Raw genomic sequence first — 19,340 nt, 5'->3', positions numbered from 1 at the left:
TACAGGAAATACCTGTGCACCCAAGCGACCTCCCTTATGGTCACTTAGGCGCAGAAGTTTTCCGGCTGGAGTAATCTTACGCCTAGGACAGTCGTTGTTCACTTGATGCTTGTCATCCACACATTATAAGCAGAGACCATTCTTCCTGCGGAGCTCTCTACGTTGTTGGGGAGACACGGAGGCCCCGAGTTGCATTGGTTCATCCGAGTTTTCCGTGAAAGAACGAAGCAACGGGACCTCGGGAGCCATCATGGGGGAGCCAGAGGAGAAGGCAAAAAAATGTTCAAGTCATCGTTCCCTGAGACGTCAGTCAAGATGTACCGCTAAAACCATAACCTGATCTAGAGAGTCAGAAGAGGGATAGCTAACTAACAGGTCTTTCAGGGCGTTCGACAGACCCAATCTAAACTGGCACCTCAAGGCAGGGCCAGTCCAGCGAGAAGCTACACACCACTTCCTAAAGTCAGAACAGTACTCTTCAACGGGTCTCTTACCCTGACGTAAGGTCACCAGCTTACTCTCGGCAAAGCCAGTCTTGTCAGTCTCGTCATAGATGAGCCCGAGAGCGGAAAAAAAATGTCAACAGAGGAAAGTTCAGGGGCGTCAGGAGCCAAGGAGAAGGCCCATTCTTGGGGCCCGTTCTGGAGCCGGGAGACAATAATACCCACTCGCTGGCTCTCAGAACCTGAGGAGTGGGGCCTTAGACGGAAATAGTGTCTACAACTCTCCCGAAATGAGAAAAAAGTCTTCCGGTCCCCTGAGAACCGGTCAGGCAACTTGAGATGGGGTTCAAGAGGTGAGCTGGAGGGCACTAGCTGGTTAGCATCACGCTGGTCGCAACTCTGAGCCAGGGCTTGGACCTGTAGGGAGAGACCCTGCATTTGCTGAGCCAGGGTCCCAAGGGGGTCCATAGTAGTAGGAACCATGGTAGAAAAGGTATATGGGCCTGAGATTATGTAATGGCCGGGGTAGGGAGACAGACAGGTGAGCCCTAATCTACCCGCCACTCAGTCCCTGCCTACTTGCACGACCCGTCCTAGGTGACGGCATACAACTGGGCGATGGTCCTTACGCTCAATACATGCACAACAGACAAACAGACAAGGGTACACAGAAGCTAAGGGAAATGGGGCAGTTGCCCACGGCAACACCGTGAGCAACAAGAGTAGTGAACGAGCCGAGTCAAACTAGGAGTGTACGAGGTACCAAACGCAGAGCAGGAGCGTAGTCAGTAAAGCCAGGGTCAATCTAAAGCACAGGTCAATAGTACTAGCAGAACAGAAGCCAGGAAACAAGACAGAATCACAGGCAAAGGAGGAGCAGGAAATGAAGGTATAAATAGACCGAGGGCGGGAGCTAGCTCCGTCTGGCCAGGCTGTGATAGGTTCTCCCACTCCTCAGCCTACCAGCCTGAGTGGTTTAAGATCGAGTCACTCTATCAGATCTAGGAGCAGATTCAGACTGATTAACCAGGGGCGTCGACACAAAAGCTGTGATCGGCAAATCCTTTACACACAGCTTCCCCCTCCCCTTGTATATAGTGCCACACAGCTCCCCCCTCCCCTTTTATATAGTGCCACACAGCCCACCCCAAAAAAAAATGTTACTTACCTAGCTCTGTTCCCGCGATGAATTGGAGTGCTTAACAGCCTCCGGGCGGGACACTTGCAGAGGTCAACATGATGCAGTGACTTCATCACGCCCACCTGCGCAGGGATTCTTCCCAGTGCCTGGCAGCCTATAGTATCCAATTGTATCTGCGTCCTAAGGACAATTGAATGTGGCTGTCGCTAGCACCGGGGCCCCCCCACTGCTGGCGACGCCACCGGGCATGAGGGGGACCATGCCACCTGGTCCATAAATGTTATGTGCCGGGTGGTGCGAGCCCGCTCAGGCCCCCTAGCCCCCTAAGATGATGGGACCCTGGGAAATTGCCCAGTTTGCCCCCCCCCCCCTAACGCCGGCCCTGACTGCAGGTGACATCTACTACATTATCTATACTCAGAGAGTTATCACTGTGTGTTATTTGTGGTGTTACATAGTACTGCAGATAACATCCACTACATTATCTGTACTTAGGGAGTTATCACTGTGTGTTATCTATGGTGTCACATAGGACTGAAGATGACATCTACTACAATATCTGCACTGTTTATACAGTGAAGGAAATAAGTATTTGATCCCTTGCTGATTTTGTAAGTCATGAACAGTCTAGAATTTTTAGGCTAGGTTAATTTTACCAGTGAGAGATAGATTATAGAAAAAAAAAAAAAGAATATCACATAGTTAAAATTATATATATTTATTTGCATTGTGCACAGAAATAATAGTATTTGATCCCCTACCAATCATTAAGAGTTCAGCCTCCTTCAGACCAGTTGCACGCTCCAAATCAACTTGGTGCCTGCAGTAAAGACAGATGTCTTACATGGTCACCTGTATAAAAGACTCCTGTCCACAGACTCAATTAATCAGTCTGACTCAAACCTCTACAACATGTGTAAGACCAAAGAGCTTTCTAAGGTTGTCAGGGACAAAATCATAGACCTGCACAAGGCTGGAATGGGCTACAAAACCATAAGTAAGACGCTGGGTGAGAAGGAGACAACTGTTGGTGCAATAGTAAGAAAATGGAAGACATACAAAATGACTGTCAATCGACATCGATCTGGGGCTCCATGCAAAATCTCACCTCGTGGGGTATCCTTGATCCTGAGGAAGGTGAGAGCTCAGCCGAAAACTACACGGGGGGAACTTGTTAATGATCTCAAGGCAGCTGGGACCACAGTCACCAAGAAAACCATTGGTAACACATTACGTCGTAATGGATTCAAATCCTGCAGTGCCCGCAAGGTCCCCCTGCTCAAGAAGGCACATGTACAGGCCCATCTGAAGTTTGCAAATGAACATCTGGATGATTCTGAGAGTGATTGGGAGAAGGTGCTGTGGTCAGATGAGACTAAAATTTAGCTCTTTGGCATTAACTCAACTCGCCGTGTTTGGAGGAAGAGAAACGCTGCCTATGACCAAAAGAACACCGTCCCCACTGTCAAGCATGGAGGTGGAAACATTATGTTTTGGGGGTGTTTCTCTGCTAAGGGCACAGGACTATTTCACCGCATCAATGGGAGAATGGATGGAGCCATGTACCGTCAAATCCTGAGTGACAACCTCCTTCCCTCCACCAGGACATTAAAAATGGCTCGTGGCTGGGTCTTCCAGCACGACAATGACCCGAAACATACAACCAAGGCAACAAAGGAGTGGCTCAAAAAGAAGCACATTAAGGTCATGGAGTGGCCTAGCCAGTCTCCAGACCTTAATCCTATCGAAAACTTATGGAGGGAGCTGAAGATCCGAGTTGCCAAGCGACAGCCTCGAAATCTTAATGATTTACAGATGATCTGCAAAGAGGAGTGGGCCAAAATTCCATCTAACATGTGTGCAAACCTCATCATCAACTACAAAAAACGTCTGACTGCTGTGCTTGCCAACAAGTATTAAGTCTATTTTGCCAAAGGGATCAAATACTTATTTCTCTGTGCACAATGCAAATAAATATATATATAATTTTGACAATGTGATTTTCTGTTTTTTTTTTAAATATAATCTATCTCTCACTGGTAAAATTAACCTAGCCTAAAAATTCTAGACTGTTCATGTCTTTGACAGTGGGCAAACTTACAAAATCAGCAAGGGATCAAATACTTATTTCCTTCACTGTATACACAGTGCAGATATTGTAGTAGATGTCATCTTCAGTCCTATGTGACACCATAGATAACACACAGTGATAACTCCCTAAGTACAGATAATGTAGTGGATGTTATCTGCAGTACTATGTAACACCACAAATAACACACAGTGATAACTCTCTGAGTATAGATAATGTAGTAGATGTCACCTGCAGTCAGGGCCGGCGTTAGGGGGGGCAAACTGGGCAATTTCCCAGGGCCCCACCCTCTTAGGGGGCTAGGGGGCCTGAGCGGGCTCGCACCACCCGGCACATAACATTTATGGACCAGGTGGCACGGTCCCCCTCATGCCCGGTGGCGTCGCCAGCAGTGGGGGGGCCCCAATGCTAGCGACAGCCACATTCAATTGTCCTCAGGACGCAGATACAATTGGATACTATAGGCTGCCAGGCACTGGGAAGAATCCCTGCGCAGGTGGGCGTGATGAAGTCACTGCATCATGTTGACCTCTGCAAGTGTCCCGCCCAGAGGCTGTTAAGCACTCCATTCATCGCGGGAACAGGGCTAGGTAAGTAACATTTTTTTTTTGGGTGGGCTTTGTGGCAGTATATAAAAGGGGAGGGGGGAGCTGTGTGGCACTATATACAGTGAAGGAAATAAGTATTTGATCCCTTGCTGATTTTGTAAGTTTGCCCACTGTCAAAGACATGAACAGTCTCGAATTTTTAGGCTAGGTTAATTTTACCAGTGAGAGATGGATTATATAAAAAAAAAAACTGAAAATCACATTGTCAAAATTACATATATTTATTTGCATTGTGCACAGAGAAATAAGTATTTGATCCCTTTGGCAAACAAGACTTAATACTTGGTGGCAAAACCCTTGTTGGCAAGCACAGCAGTCAGACGTTTTTTGTAGTTGATGATGAGGTTTGCACACATGTTAGATGGAATTTTGGCCCACTCCTCTTTGCAGATCATCTGTAAATCATTAAGATTTCGAGGCTGTCGCTTGGCAACTCGGATCTTCAGCTCCCTCCATAAGTTTTGGATGGGATTAAGGTCTGGATACTCGCTAGGCCACTCCATGACCTTAATGTGCTGCTTTTTGAGCCACTCCTTTGTTGCCTTGGCTGTATGTTTCGGGTCATTGTCATGCTGGAAGACCCAGCCACGAGCCATTTTTAATGTCCTGGTGGAGGGAAGGAGGTTGTCACTCAGGATTTGATGGTACATGGCTCCATCCATTCTCCCATTGATGCGGTGAAGTAGTCCTGTGCCCTTAGCAGAGAAACACCCCCAAAACATAATTTTTCCACCTCCATGCTTGACAGTGGGGACGGTGTTCTATGGGTCATAGGCAGCATTTCTCTTCCTCCAAACACGGCGAGTTGAGTTAATGCCAAAGAGCTCAATTTTAGTCTCATCTGACCACAGCACCTTCTCCCAATCACTCTCAGAATCATCCAGATGTTCATTTGCAAACTTCAGACGGGCCTGTACATGTGCCTTCTTGAGCAGGGGGACCTTGCGGGAACTGCAGGATTTTAATCCATTACGGCGTAATGTGGTACCAATTGTTTTCTTGGTGACTGTGGTCCCAGCTGCCTTGAGATCATTAACAATTTTCCCCCGTGTAGTTTTCGGCTGAGCTCTCACCTTCCTCAGGATCAGGGATACCCCACGAGGTGAGATTTTGCATGGAGCCCCAGATCGATGTCGATTGACAGTCATTTTGTATGTTTTCCATTTTCTTACTATTGCACCAACAGTTGTCTCCTACTCACCCAGCGTCTTACTTATGGTTTTGTAGCCCATTCCAGCCTTGAGCAGGTCTATGATCTTGTCCCTGACATCCTTAGAAAGCTCTTTGGTCTTGCCCATGTTGTAGAGGTTAGAGTCAGACTGATTAATTGAGTCTGTGGACAGGAGTCTTTTATACAGGTGACCATTTAAGACAGCTGTCTTTAATGCAGGCACCAAGTTGATTTGGAGCGTGTAACTAGTCTGGAGGAGGCTGAACTCTTAATGGTTGGTAGGGGATCAAATACTTATTTATCTGTGCACAATGCAAATAAATATATATAATTTTGACTATGTGATTTTCTTTTTTTTTAAATATAATCTATCTCTCTGTAATGATGGGGGTAGGGAAACGGACAAGTGAGCCCTAATCTACCCGCCACTCTGTCCCTGCCTACTTGCAACGACCCGCCCTAGGCGACGGGGTACAACTGGGCGGCGGTCCCTACACTCAGTAAGTGCACGAGACAAACAGACAAGGGTACACAGAGCTAAGGGAAATGGGGCAGTTGCCCACGGCAACACCGTGAGCAACAAGAGTGGTGAACGAGCTGAGTCAAACCAGGAGTGCACGAGGTACCAAACGCAGAGCAGGAGAGTAGTCAGTTAGCCAGGGTCAGTATGGAGCAGGATCAAATAGTAGAAGCTGTAGCTGGACCAGGAAACCACACGAGAAGAATCACAAGCAAAGGAGGAACAGGAAAGGCAGGTATAAATAGACAGAGGGCGGGAGCTAGCTCCGTCTGGCCAGGCTGCGATGGGCTCTCCCACTCCTAAGCCTGCCATCCTGAGTGGTGGAAGATGGAGTCAGTCTCAGAGACATAGACTCAGGTGGAGACTGATTACCTATGGGCATATACACAGAAGTTGTGCCTGGCAGATCCTTTACACTCTCACTGGTAAAATTAACCTAGCCTAAAAATTCTAGACTGTTCATGTCTTTGACAGTGGGCAAATTTACAAAATCAGCAAGGGATCAAATACTTATTTCCTTCACTGTATATATTTACCTTTATGTATGTATATATTCCAGAATGTGTGTATATTTATTTGCCTAGTTTGTCTAAATATGTGCCTTTATGTATGTACAGTTTACATGTTCCAGTATGTGCGTGTCTATATATGTGGTTCATTTTTGGTTTATGGAGGGCAGTAATAGAGAGTCCCGCACAGGGCGCCATCCAACCTAAGGCCAGCCCTGATAGTGTGTTTAGTATATGCGTAGTGTGTGTGTGTGTGTGTGTGTGTGTGTGTAGTATCTATGTGTGAGGTTTGTATGAGTTGGAATAATTGGGTTCTGGGGTCTCTGTCTTTTATTTATTTTTTTGTCTGGTCTGAGGTCTGATTTAAAGGGGTTGTCTTAAGATTGGCATGTATCACCTATGCACAGGATAGGTGATAAATGTATGATTGCTGGTTCCATCACCGTTGGGACCCCCACGATCACTAAAGGGGGTGCCGAGCTTCTGTTTACGTTAGTATGACTCCCGAAGTAAACATCCAATGGAAGGCTGCAACGTATCCCACTGTATGGCATACAGTGGGATACATCGTCTTGGGACTCTGGCCCTGAGGAAGCTCCTAAAATCACTATCCATATATGGCAGTGACGTCAGGAGCATCCCCAAGGCCAGCATCTATGGGCAGCGTATCAAGAATCGCTCTGCCCAGGGAATACAACCCTGTTGAATCTCCTAACGTCACTGTCCATATATGGATGTTTTTTCGGGATCCCTCAGGATGGAATAGCGTAGTCTATTACTCTATTTCATCCTTAAAAAAAAGGTATACTGATGTATACCAGCCCAACAGAGGGCAAAAGGACACTCTTTTGGCCTCCGTCGGACTAATGGAGCTCTATGGACACGTTTATTATGTACTACGGGAGCTTTCCTAATGTACACGATAAACGGAGTTCATTAAGGTGATTTGAAAAGGGCCTTATCTACACTGTGTGAACTCAGTTTAAAAGGTTTAATTTAATATGCTTATTTTTTTGTATAAATTCATTAAACCAGTGATTTTTTTTCTCTACCAGCTGAATTTCGGGTTAAATGTTTTCAAACCCCAGAACACGGGGTGGGGGGAAGTCCATCTTATATCTGATTTATTTACCAGCAAAAAAGAAATATTTTTTTTTCAATTATTAACCAGTGAGGTGTGAGTTGCGTATTAAATTTTTTTAATTAGCTTTGTGTCCTTTGCTTTAGTATATGACCTGTTTCTACTGTACATAAAGCAGATGTAAAGGAAAATGGAAATCTTAAAGAAAAAAATATAAAGAATTCTTAATAAATGTCATCTAGTTTTTAAATATTATTAATAATTATTTTACTGTCTATTATTAAATTGTAGCTTCTGGAAATCCAGATTCAAAATAAAGGGAAACACAGAGAGAAAGGTTAGATAAATTAATGTTTTAAATGAAGCAGGACAGGATGCTCTCTGAAGTGACATATGGAGGACAAAGGAAACTCTTACATTTGCAGTGACCAGACGAACAATTATAAAATGAATCTGTTTCTGTTTCGTACATTCCCTATTTTTATGCTTATTTATTTAAGGCTCTCTTGAACATATCCCCCACCTTCCAGCAGCAGTACAAGATGTACCAGCAAACATATCAAGGCAAAACAGCTCAGATCAATATCTTTATTGAGCCGTCTTCAAGCTACGTTAAGTTTTGCAAATTTTAGGCAAAAATGCATATTGCCTGTAAATTTGCAAAGGTTTCAACATAAACCTCTCCTTAAACAACAAACACAAGGCACACATTTATATATAACAGACAACGCAAAAACACATATACAGAACATTAGCATCACCTCTATGGAAGGGCTACATCACTGAGACTACTCATACTTCCTGTATGTACGTTAATTCATGAATGAAAATGAATGATTCAGAAGCGTTAAACTACATTATTTATATACTTATGCATCCCCGAGCTGATAAACTATTCTGGACCAGTCATTGGGTATGGCAAATATGCTAAAATAACTCATTGCTGAATCTTTTTATGCTTCTGGTTTTATTCTGCAAAGGAGACCAGTGTTAGCAGCTGCACTTTAGTTTAATGTCTACTAAACAGGAACCCAACACTACAGCCTATTTTTTTTTTATTGCCTTTGGGGGGGGGGGCAGATTCAGCTATATCTGTAATTTGTCTTTGAAAATAGTACACTTTTGTAATAATTTTTTTATTGTATCAATGCATCTAAAATAAAAAACATTTGAAAACCTGTCAAATAGTATTGAATAAAAATATGTTGTTTTGTGTCTACAGCTCATATGCAGACCTATGTGTCCCTATGTTAGTAGACTACAAACAAACCTTACAGACATGCTCTTTTTCCTCTATTTATTGCTTACCTAAATTTGATAGGTTAGCAAGAATTAGTGGACAGACGGGTGGCAATATGACTGCAGGATTAGACAACACAGAGTCTGTTTGCAGTCTGTTCTGTATAGATGTACAGTGGCAAACACTAGATTTTTTTAAAGTGGGGTTTCCAAGTGGGTTGGTACCCACTATGGAGATGACAAAATTTCTCCCAATTACACTCACTTTGCAAACCTTCTACATTCATTGCATCACACATTTTTGCTCTAGTCATATCTCCTATACTACCACTGTTCATATTCACAAGACGATACTCAGAATTCATAGCAGCAATAAAATATCAGCCTCACATTAATCCCAATAGTACTAGTACTAGTACTACTGTTAACAGCCAGGAGGATAGTCAGGGGCGTAGCTAGAGGGGGGCAGACGGGGCATATGCCCAGGGCGCAACTAGGTGGTAGGGAAGGGGTGGCGCCGCAGAGCAGCTGATTGCTGCTGATAGGCGCCCTGTGTGTCGGAAACCTGCAGCAGCGATTAGCTTTAGGAAGAGCCAGGAGTTCATGCAGCGGCTGTAAAGGATCTGCCAGACACAGCTTCTGTGTCGACGCCCGTGGTAAATCAGTCTGCATCTGAGCCTAGGTCTGATAGAGTGACTCCATCTGCCACCACTCAGGCTGGGAGGCTGAGGAGTGGGAAAACCTATCACAGCCTGGCCAGACGGTTCTAGCTCCCGCCCTCGGTCTATTTATACCTTCAGTTGATGCTTGTCCTTTGCCTGTGATTTTCCTGTTTTTTCTGAAATAATTAGCAAACCCCATGAAGCACTGTAACGCCTTCAGGGAGGCAGGTTGGACACATTCAGCCACAGCCGGAACCTTGGCAGGGTCCATGCGGAATTCATGAGGAGTGAGGATTTGACCCAAAAATGGTATCTCCTGCACCCCAAACACACATTTTTCGGTTTTAGCAAAGAGTTTGTTTTCCCAAAGGGCCTGGAGCACCTTCCTGACATGCTCAATGTGGGAGGACCAGTCCTTGGAAAACACAAGTATGTCATCAAGGTACACTACAAGAAATACCCCCAGGTAGTCTCTTAAAATCTCATTTATGAAATTCTGGAAGACCGCGGGAGCATTACAAAACCCAAAGGGCATGACGAGGTATTTGAAATTACCTTCGGGCGTGTTAAACGCAGTTTTCCACTCATCCCCCTCTCTGATGCCGATAAGTTTACAAGCCCCCCGAAGATCAAATTTAGAGAACCATTGGGCCCCCTCAACCTGATTGAAGAGATCAGGAATCAAAGGAAGGCGATACTGGTTCCTTACAGTGACCTTATTCAAGTTTTGGTAATCGATGCAAGGCCTAAGACCACCATCCTTCTTCCCTATGAAGAAGAAGTCAGCACCTACCGGAGAAGTAGAGGGGCGAATGTAACCCTTGGCCAGGCTTTCCTGGATATATTCTCTCATGGCTTCACGTTCGGGACAAGAGAGATTAAATATCCTACCCTTAGGGAGCTTAGCTCCTGGTACCAAATCGATTGCACAATCGTATTCTCTATGAGGAGGTATCTCTTCGGAGGCCTTTTTAGAAAAAAACATCAGCGAAGTCCTGAATAAACTCAGGTAGAGTGTTCACCTCCTCATGGAGAGAAATAAAATTAACAGAAAAACATGACGCCATACATTCATTACCCCATTTGGTAAGATCCCCAGTATTCCAGTTAAACGTGGGATTATGCATCTGCAACCAGGGAAGGCCTAAAACCAAATCGGACGATAATCCCTGCATCACCAGTACAGAGCACTGCTCCAAATGAATGGAGCCAACCATGAATTCAAATACAGGGGTATTGTAATGATGGGGGTAGGGAAACGGACAAGTGAGCCCTAATCTACCCGCCACTCTGTCCCTGCCTACTTGCAACGACCCGCCCTAGGCGACGGGGTACAACTGGGCGGCGGTCCCTACGCTTAGTAAGTGCACGAGACAAACAGACAAGGGTACACAAAGCTAAGGGAAATGGGGAAGTTGCCCACGGCAACACCGTGAGCAACAAGAGTGGTGAACGAGCCGAGTCAAACCAGGAGTGCACGAGGTACCAAACGCAGAGCAGGAGAGTAGTCAGTAAGCCAGGGTTATTATGGAGTCGTCGTTCCCTGAGACGTCGGTCAAGACGTACCACTAAAGCCATAACCTGATCTAGAGAGTCAGAAGAGGGATAGCTAACTAACAGGTTTTTCAGGGCGTTCGACAGACCCAATCTAAACTGGCACCTCAAGGCAGGGTCATTCCACCGAGAAACTACACACCACTTCCTAAAGTCAGAACAGTTTTCCTCAACGGGACTCTTACCCTGACGTAAGGTCACCAGCTGACTCTCGGCAAAGGCAGTCTTGTCAGTCTCGTCATATATGAGCCCGAGAGCAGAAAAAAAAAGATCAACGGAGGAAAGTTCAGGGGCGTCAGGAGCCAAGGAGAAGGCCCATTTTTGGGGCCCGTCCTGGAGCCGGGACATAATTATACCAACTCACTGGCTCTCAGAACTTGAGGAGTGGGGCCTTAGACGGAAATAGAGCCTACAACTCTCCCGAAAGGAGAAAAAGTCTTCCGGTCCCCTGAGAACCGGTCAGGCAACTTGAGATGGGGTTCAAGAGGTGAGGTGGAGGGCACTAGCTGGTTAGCATCACGCTGGTCGCACCTCTGAGCCAGGGCTTGGACCTGTAGGGAGAGACCTTGCATTTGTTGAGCCAGGGTCTCAAGGGGGTCCATAGTTGTGTCAGGGACCAGGGTAGAAAAGGTATATGTGCCTGTGATTATGTAATGACGGGGTAGGGAGACAGACAGGTGAGCCCTAATCTACCTACTTGCACGGCCCGTCCTAGGCGACGGCGTACAACTGGGCGACGGTCCCTATGCTCAATATGTGCACGACAGACAAACAGACAAGGGTACACAGAAGCTAAGGGAAATGGGGCAGTTGCCCACAGCAACACCGCGAGCAACAGGAGTAGTGAACGAGCCGAGTCAAACCAGGAGTGTACGAGGTACCAAATGCAGAGCAGCAGCGTAGTCAGTAAAGCCAGGGTCAAAATGAAGCAAGGTCAATAATAATAGCAGGAGCAGCAGAGCCAGGAAAAACAGGAAAGTCACAGGCAAAGGACAAGCAACAACTGAAGGTATAAATAGACCGAGGGCGGGTGCTAGAACCGTCTGGCCAGGCTGTGATAGGTTCTCCCACTCCTCAGCCTCCCAGCCTGAGTGGTGGCAGATGGAGTCACTCTATCAGACCTAGGCACAGATGCAGACTGATTAACCACGGGCGTCGACACAGGAGCTGTGTCTGGCAGATCCTTTACAGCGCCATTCTGATTGGGGTCTGTGATGGCCAGGGAGTGGACCAGTCCAGTCACCTGACCTCACGTCAGTGACATGAGGTCAGATGACTCAGGTCAGGTGACTGGACTGGTCCACTCCCGGGCTGTCACCGACCCTAGTCAGAAGGAACTCCGCCGCTGCCTGCATCGCATGACCTCCTCGGCTCCTCCGGTAAGTCACTTCAGGCGCCAGTGTGGTGCTAAGTACAAGGGGGCGTGTGGCACTATTTAAAAGGGGGGAATGTTGCGCTATTTACAAGGGGTGGAGTATGCCGCTATCTACAATGGGGGAAGCGTCCTGTGTGTGGCACTATCTACAAGGGGGGCTGTGTGGCGCTATTCACAAGGGGGACTGTGTGTGGCACTATCTACAAGGGGGACTGTGTAATGCTGTTTACAAGGGGGGCTGTGTGGCGCTGTTTACAAGGGGGGGACTGTGTGGAGCTGTTTACAAGGGGCTGTGTGGCGCTGTTTACAAAGGGGGGCAGTGTGGTGCTATTTACAATGGGGGCAGTGTGGCGCTATTTACAGGGGGGCAGTGTGGCGCTATTTACAAGGGGGAGCAGTGTGGCGAAATTTACAAGTGGGGCTGTGTGGCGCTGTATACAAGGGGGGCTGTGTGGCACTATCTGCAAGGGGGGCTGTGTGGAGCTATCTACAAGGGGGGCTGTGTGTGTGGCTGTATCTACAACAGGGGGCTGTGTGTGGCGCTATCTACAACAAGGGAATGTGTGGCGCTATCTACAATAGAGGGGCTGTGTGTGGCACTATCTACAAGGGGGGTGTGTGGCGCTATTTACAAGGCGGATGTGTGTGGCACTATCTACAAGGGGGGCTGTGTGTGGCACTATTTATAAGGTGGAATATTTGTGGCGCTTTCTACAAGGGGGGCTGTGTGACACTATCTACAAGGGGGGCTGTGTGGCGCTATCTACAACAGGTGGGGCTGTGTGGCGTTAACTACAAGGGGGGGTTGTGTGGGGAGTTAACAACAGGGGGCTGTGTGTGGCCTCTTTAATTTATTTTCTTTTAATTTATTTTTGTTATCTACGTTATATAACTTTCTCGCTTTTAAAATGTAGAAATGCTTTTATGCTCGAGTTACATTAAAAACATTGTGAAAAAAATGACACTTCATTGATTGGTAGAGAAAGCAAACATGGCGAGGGGGAAGGAGATGTCGGGAAATAAGTTGGGGGGTGCCAATCTGAACCTTTGCCGGGTGCAGGAGAACCTAGCTACGCCTCTGGGATAATAGTGCGCAGTCTATCTCAAGAAAGGCTTGTCTGTATGGCAACAGCATTCTTACTGATTGTTCATACTAGGATAGTGTAAAGCCTAAGCTGGCCATGTAAATTAGACAAAATGTTGGTAGATCTTGGATCTACCGAAATCTAATGTGTATGGGACAGCCCAACTGTTCCTTGATGTCTACCGCGAGTAAAGACTAGGGCATGTATGATGTTGGGCAAGTGGGGTTAAAGGGTAGGTAACTAAACTTTCACAAAACTTCTGACATGTCATAGTGACATGTCAGAAGTTTTGATCGGAGGGGGGGTCTGAGCACTGAGACCCCCTCCGATCGCTAAAATGAAGCCGCAGAAGCGCTCGGGTGAGCACTGAGCCGGTTGGTTTCTGATCGGCTTTTCTCGGAAACAGTGTATGGACTCAATAGAAAGCCGATCATAAACAAAGCTGCTCAGTGCTCCCCGAGAGCGCTTCTGTTGCTTCATTTCAGCGATCGGTGGGGGTCTCAGTGCTCGGACACCCACCGATCAAAACTTCTGACATGTCACTATGACATGTCAAAAGTTTTCTTACAGTTGTTTCCCTTTAACCCCTTAACGACATGTCACGTACTAGTACGTGACAGCCGTTAAAGGGAAGTATAACTCAGCAGATGACGGCTGTGTTATACAGCCGACACCTCACTGCAACGGGTGGAAACAAAGATCTTACAAGTGTAAGTTCCCCATCGTTATGTTACAAATGAAACATATTTGTTCATGTACCACCCCCCTCCTGTCCCAAGAGGTACTACCCTGCTTGGTACAATAGCACCAGCCCACTGAGTGTGTCTAATGAAATCTCTATCGTGTTCCATAAATCCTGTTCCCCTCAAGTTCTAGAATATTTTATTGATCCACAGGGCCATGTTCTTTTTCTGCGTGTATACTTCTCTTCTAAAGTTCTAATCCTTGAGAAAGTTTATTTTCCAAATCAGGGTCAACTCCAGTTTGAAAGATCCACTCTTGCTAGACTAGAATCATTCACCGGTAGCTCGTTGATCATACTTGGTATATCCTTTGCTGCCATACATAGGTTACAGAGACATTTGACTAAACTTAAATTTGTACATGTGAGGCGTACTCTCAAGTGAAGACCGTCTAGCCTCTTCATGGGACTGAATCATAACCTGCTGAATGACCCGGCCTGAGGTAAAACAGGCTATCACTAACTTTATCTCTGATCATGGATCTTACTAAACTTCCTCCCCATCCTTACTAGATGCAGTCAGAATCGAACTCTCCAACGTGCCCCATGAACGTGCCCCTGGATCAGAAGACACTTTGTTTGCGAAGGGGCTTTCACAAGTTTATTGATAAAAGTGGCATATAGTTGTCCCGTGCCCTACATCCCTGATTGGTCTCTACCAAAATCATGTAGATAACCTCTCCAACCAAAGGCAAGCTCAATAGCGCTAGATATATCCTTGCAGAATTTCGATATATCCTTGCAGAATCTATCCACAGCGGCCCCCATGTCTAGACTTCTACTCACCTCTTCATAAAAACAAATCAGCTTGGTTTGACAACTTCTGTCCTTAGTAAAACCGTGCTGGCTGTTACTTTTAATACAAATTTTTGTCAAATAATCCTGTATATAGTCCCTCAATAGCCCCTCAAACATTTTTCCCACGATTGAGGTAAATAAATTGCCGTTCATATTGCATGAACAGATGGAGGAGCTGGAATCTAGTTTCACACTTGTGGTGCTCTAGACTGCTATTGGAGATCTGAAAAATGTGAAAAGCACCGGGCTTGATGGCTTTACTGCTCGATTATTTTTATAAGTTTATCTGAACTCCTGGCTCCTATTTACCTTTTTGTATCTAACTCCATCTCCACCGCTTCCGAGTTCCCACCACAATTTCTCCTTGCTCATGTCACAGTCATTCTAAAGCCCAGAAAGGACCAATCACAATGCGCTGAGAGTGTCTCTTTGCCTAACAACATTCCCCAAACTGCTACATATGGTGGAGAACGCGGGCATCCTGTCTGCTCTAGTTCTGGGTTGCTAGGAGCAATGACAGAAAGAAGCACTTCCAAGAGCCAGCAGTGAATATATATCCGGGTTGAAAGCTGCTACCCTGATGTCCAGACCATTCGCCAACATGGAGGAGTTAATCCAGCAGCTGGTTCAGGCTAATGTGCAGCAACAACAGGCTCATGCTGATGCCATGCAGGCCCAACATCAAACCAACAACCTGCTCTTGCAGCAACTGGCAGCATTACAACTAACTGGGACTGTCCAACAGGCCTCCTCTCAGAGCCCAGAGCAACCCCAAGAAAGTGGTGCAGAGGGCAATGCAACGGACGGTGGAAGGAGAGGATGTTGAGGCCTATCTTTCCCTGTTTGAACGTACTGCCGAAAGGGAACATTTGCCGAAGTCTCAGTGGGCTGAAGTCCTGGCTCCATTAACAGCAGGTGAGCTTCTAAAAGCTTATTGTGACTTGTCTGTAGAAAATGCAAATGACTATGTGTTGCTTAAAGCCGAGATACTCGCTTGGCTGGGTGTTTCTTTGATGGTTTGTACCCAAATGGTACACCAGTGGCAATATGATACCAATAAGCCTCCCAGGTCCCAGGTGCATAACCTGATGAATCTGATCAATAAATGGCTTGAACCAGAAAGGTTGTCTCCGCTAGAGGTGGTGGATCGGATCATCATTGAGCGCCTGTTTTGTGCACTCTCCAGGGATTTACAATACTGGGTGATGCAAGCTGATTCCCAGACCTCTGAGCAAATGATCTCTGCCCTGGAAAGACCTACAGTGACGGAGAGACGTACAGGGAAAAAGGCAGAATTTAGCTTACCACGGAAGTATACTCGGGTGGGTAATAGGGAGCGTACTGGAGAATCCTAGAAGTCCAACGTTTGCTGCTCCTCAAGTTTTTCCATCCAATACAGGCCCACAGCTCAGGGTCGTCCCACCCCAACACCTTCCCAAGCTTTGCTGCTGGAGATGTCATGAAGTTGGGCATTTTGCAGCCCAATGCCCAGAAGCTGAGGAACTTATGGACTGTACTATGGCAAGGCGCCAGTCACTGTTTGTACACTCTGTGAGCACTGCAATGGCACAGGACCAACGGCGGATTTGTGAAGTGTTGGTGAATGGCCAACAGGTCGTAGCCCTTCTTGACACAGGCAGCGTGGTCACCTTACTCCGAACTACCATTCCCCATAAGGTGGTGCACCCTGAAAAAAAAATGGCGGTACAGTGTGTACATGGAGACACAAAGGAGTACTCTGTTGCGCAGACCCCTGTGGAAACCTCTAATGGGACTGTTACCTGCGAAGTGGGGGTTGTACCTGGATTGATGCATGAACTTATTCTTGGCTGTGACTTTCCATCATTCTGGCTACTGTGGGAAAAGACACTGACAGATAAGGACAAGCATTTGTGTAAGAAAGATCTGTCTATTTCCTTAAGTAATGATGATAATGTTGTTGCTGATAGCATTAAGAATAAGTACGTAGTGGTTTAGAACGCACTAAACTTTGTAGGTGCACAGATAGGGTCCCAACCCAATCGTAGTGAAAAACAAGTATCCAGATCTGTGTGCCGGATACTTGTTTTTCACTACGATTGGGTTGGGACTCTATCCATGCACCTACAGAGTCTAGTCAGTTCTGAACCACTATGTACCTATCTTCCCATTTCAGACCTGCACAGACAAGAAAATGTCAACTCCTACTTTCTCATTTAACCAGGAACAGACGGACAACATCCTTTCCCATGTTACAACATCCATGGACTCTCTTCAAACACCACCAACGGAAGCTCCATCTCGGGATCTACAGTATAAAAAATTTATAGACGACTCATCAATCAGGAATTACACAGTGCCACACTGGCTGAGTATATCAAGGTTCTACGGATCCCCAGAGGCCTATGAATGCCTATAAGACCAACGATCTTCAATGAGGACCAAGACTACTGCACACAGCTCGACCACATCCTGAATAAATGCTCATTCGATTTAATGACCCTAACAATTTCTTACTTACAAAAGAATATAGCAGAACTGAAGATCCAAATATCATCAGCCGAGGGCTACAATGTCCACTATCTATTACAACTACTTCGATGGTAAATTGAAATCCAATATTAATACTCATAGAAATGAAGTGGAATTACAGAAGAGGAAAAAGTTCCAAAGAGAACTTGATGACTTAAACAATCATAGAGTTTATAGATGGCAAGAAGGATACACGAGTTCAAGAACAACACGTAGAGGCCAATACATCTCATTAGGATCGTTTCACTCAGGATCTGGCGGTGAGGGACAAGAGTTCTACCAACAAAGAGCATACAGCAACCGTTTTTTAGGACAACACCGGGGCAGACACCCAAGGAGAGGATGAGGAGAGGTGGGAAACACCACAGAGGAAGCCAATCGAGCCATGGAGATGAGATCCCAGGTATGACTCCTACACCACAATCATTAGTTGTGAACATTTCATCTAAGACCCTGGGCCCTGCACAACTAGTCCTTCTCCAGAAAGGCCTCTCCTTTTGCCCATCCTATAGATACGATTTGTTACTGGTTGATATGGATCTCAATTGTCTCTACAGATCCCTACGCCTCCGGGTTTCTTTCTCCGGTATGGAGGAATCCCGAAAGGAATGAGGAGACTATAATCAATCCCATAATAACCTCTAGAGAATTGGGCCTGAGAAACAAAAGTTTCTTCTCTCCTCCCAAGAACTCACCTGCCCTCGAGACATTCATTAATCTGGTCCACAGAGATGTGGACAGATTCCATCATGACTTTGGATTGGGCCATTTTAAGTGTCAGGTCAATCTGAGTAGTCTGGATGGACAGACCTTATTTTCTCTCACCTGGGATAAGGATTTGTTCATCAAACCCGCAGACAAAGGGGGTGTCATTGTGGTAATGGATAGATCCACCTACTTTAGTGAGATCCACAGGCAATTGCAAGATACTTTAGTCTACCTACCCGTCAACCAGGACCCCACCAATAGTATTGCACTAAAAATCAAAGATACTTTAGATAAACACATAAGAGAGGGTACCATAGACCAGGACACAGCCACTTACCTGACCAACAGACACCCAGATATACCAGCATTCTACACCCTACCAAAAATATACAAGGGCCTTCACAATCCACCTGGTCGCCCTATTGTGGCATCCACAGATTCGATTTTCTCGCCACTCTTTAAGTTTATGGAAAAATTACTTACACCATTGGTGAAGAATACAAGATCCTTCCTACTCGATACATCAAACTTCCTAGGGACAATACACACACTCGATGAACTACCAACAGACACCATCCTAGTCACACTTGATGTCTGTAATTTATACACCTCTATTGAGCATCAGAAGGGTATACTAGTGGTTAAAGAGATACTGACCTCTGCAGGGAAAGACACGAAAGTCATAGACCTCAGTACAGATCTACTTACTATCATTCTAACTGAGAATTACATTGTGTTTTAGAGGCTTCCTTCTTTGTACAACAAAGAGGTACAGCGATGGGATCAAACGTGGCACCACCATATGCCAACTGTTTTAGGGCATACTTTGAAGAACATTTTGTTTATCCCAATACCGATTTCAAGGAACATGTATTGTTGTGGAAAAGGTACATAGACAATGTCTTCTGCTTATGGCACGGCACCACTAAATCATTACTAGAGTTCACCACTTATCTTAACAGCATCTGGCCAGAACTCCAGTTTACTCTTAAACATGACATGATGAATATTAGTTTTCTTGACACATTGGTCATCCCGGATGACAATGGTTACCTTAGTACAGATCTATTTACCAAGGAGACTGACAGGAACAGCTTACTACAC

Source organism: Rhinoderma darwinii, chromosome 1 (genome assembly GCF_050947455.1).
Source record: "Rhinoderma darwinii isolate aRhiDar2 chromosome 1, aRhiDar2.hap1, whole genome shotgun sequence".
Taxonomy (NCBI): Eukaryota; Metazoa; Chordata; class Amphibia; order Anura; family Rhinodermatidae; genus Rhinoderma; species Rhinoderma darwinii.
Note: the sequence above shows the minus strand (reverse complement) of the source record.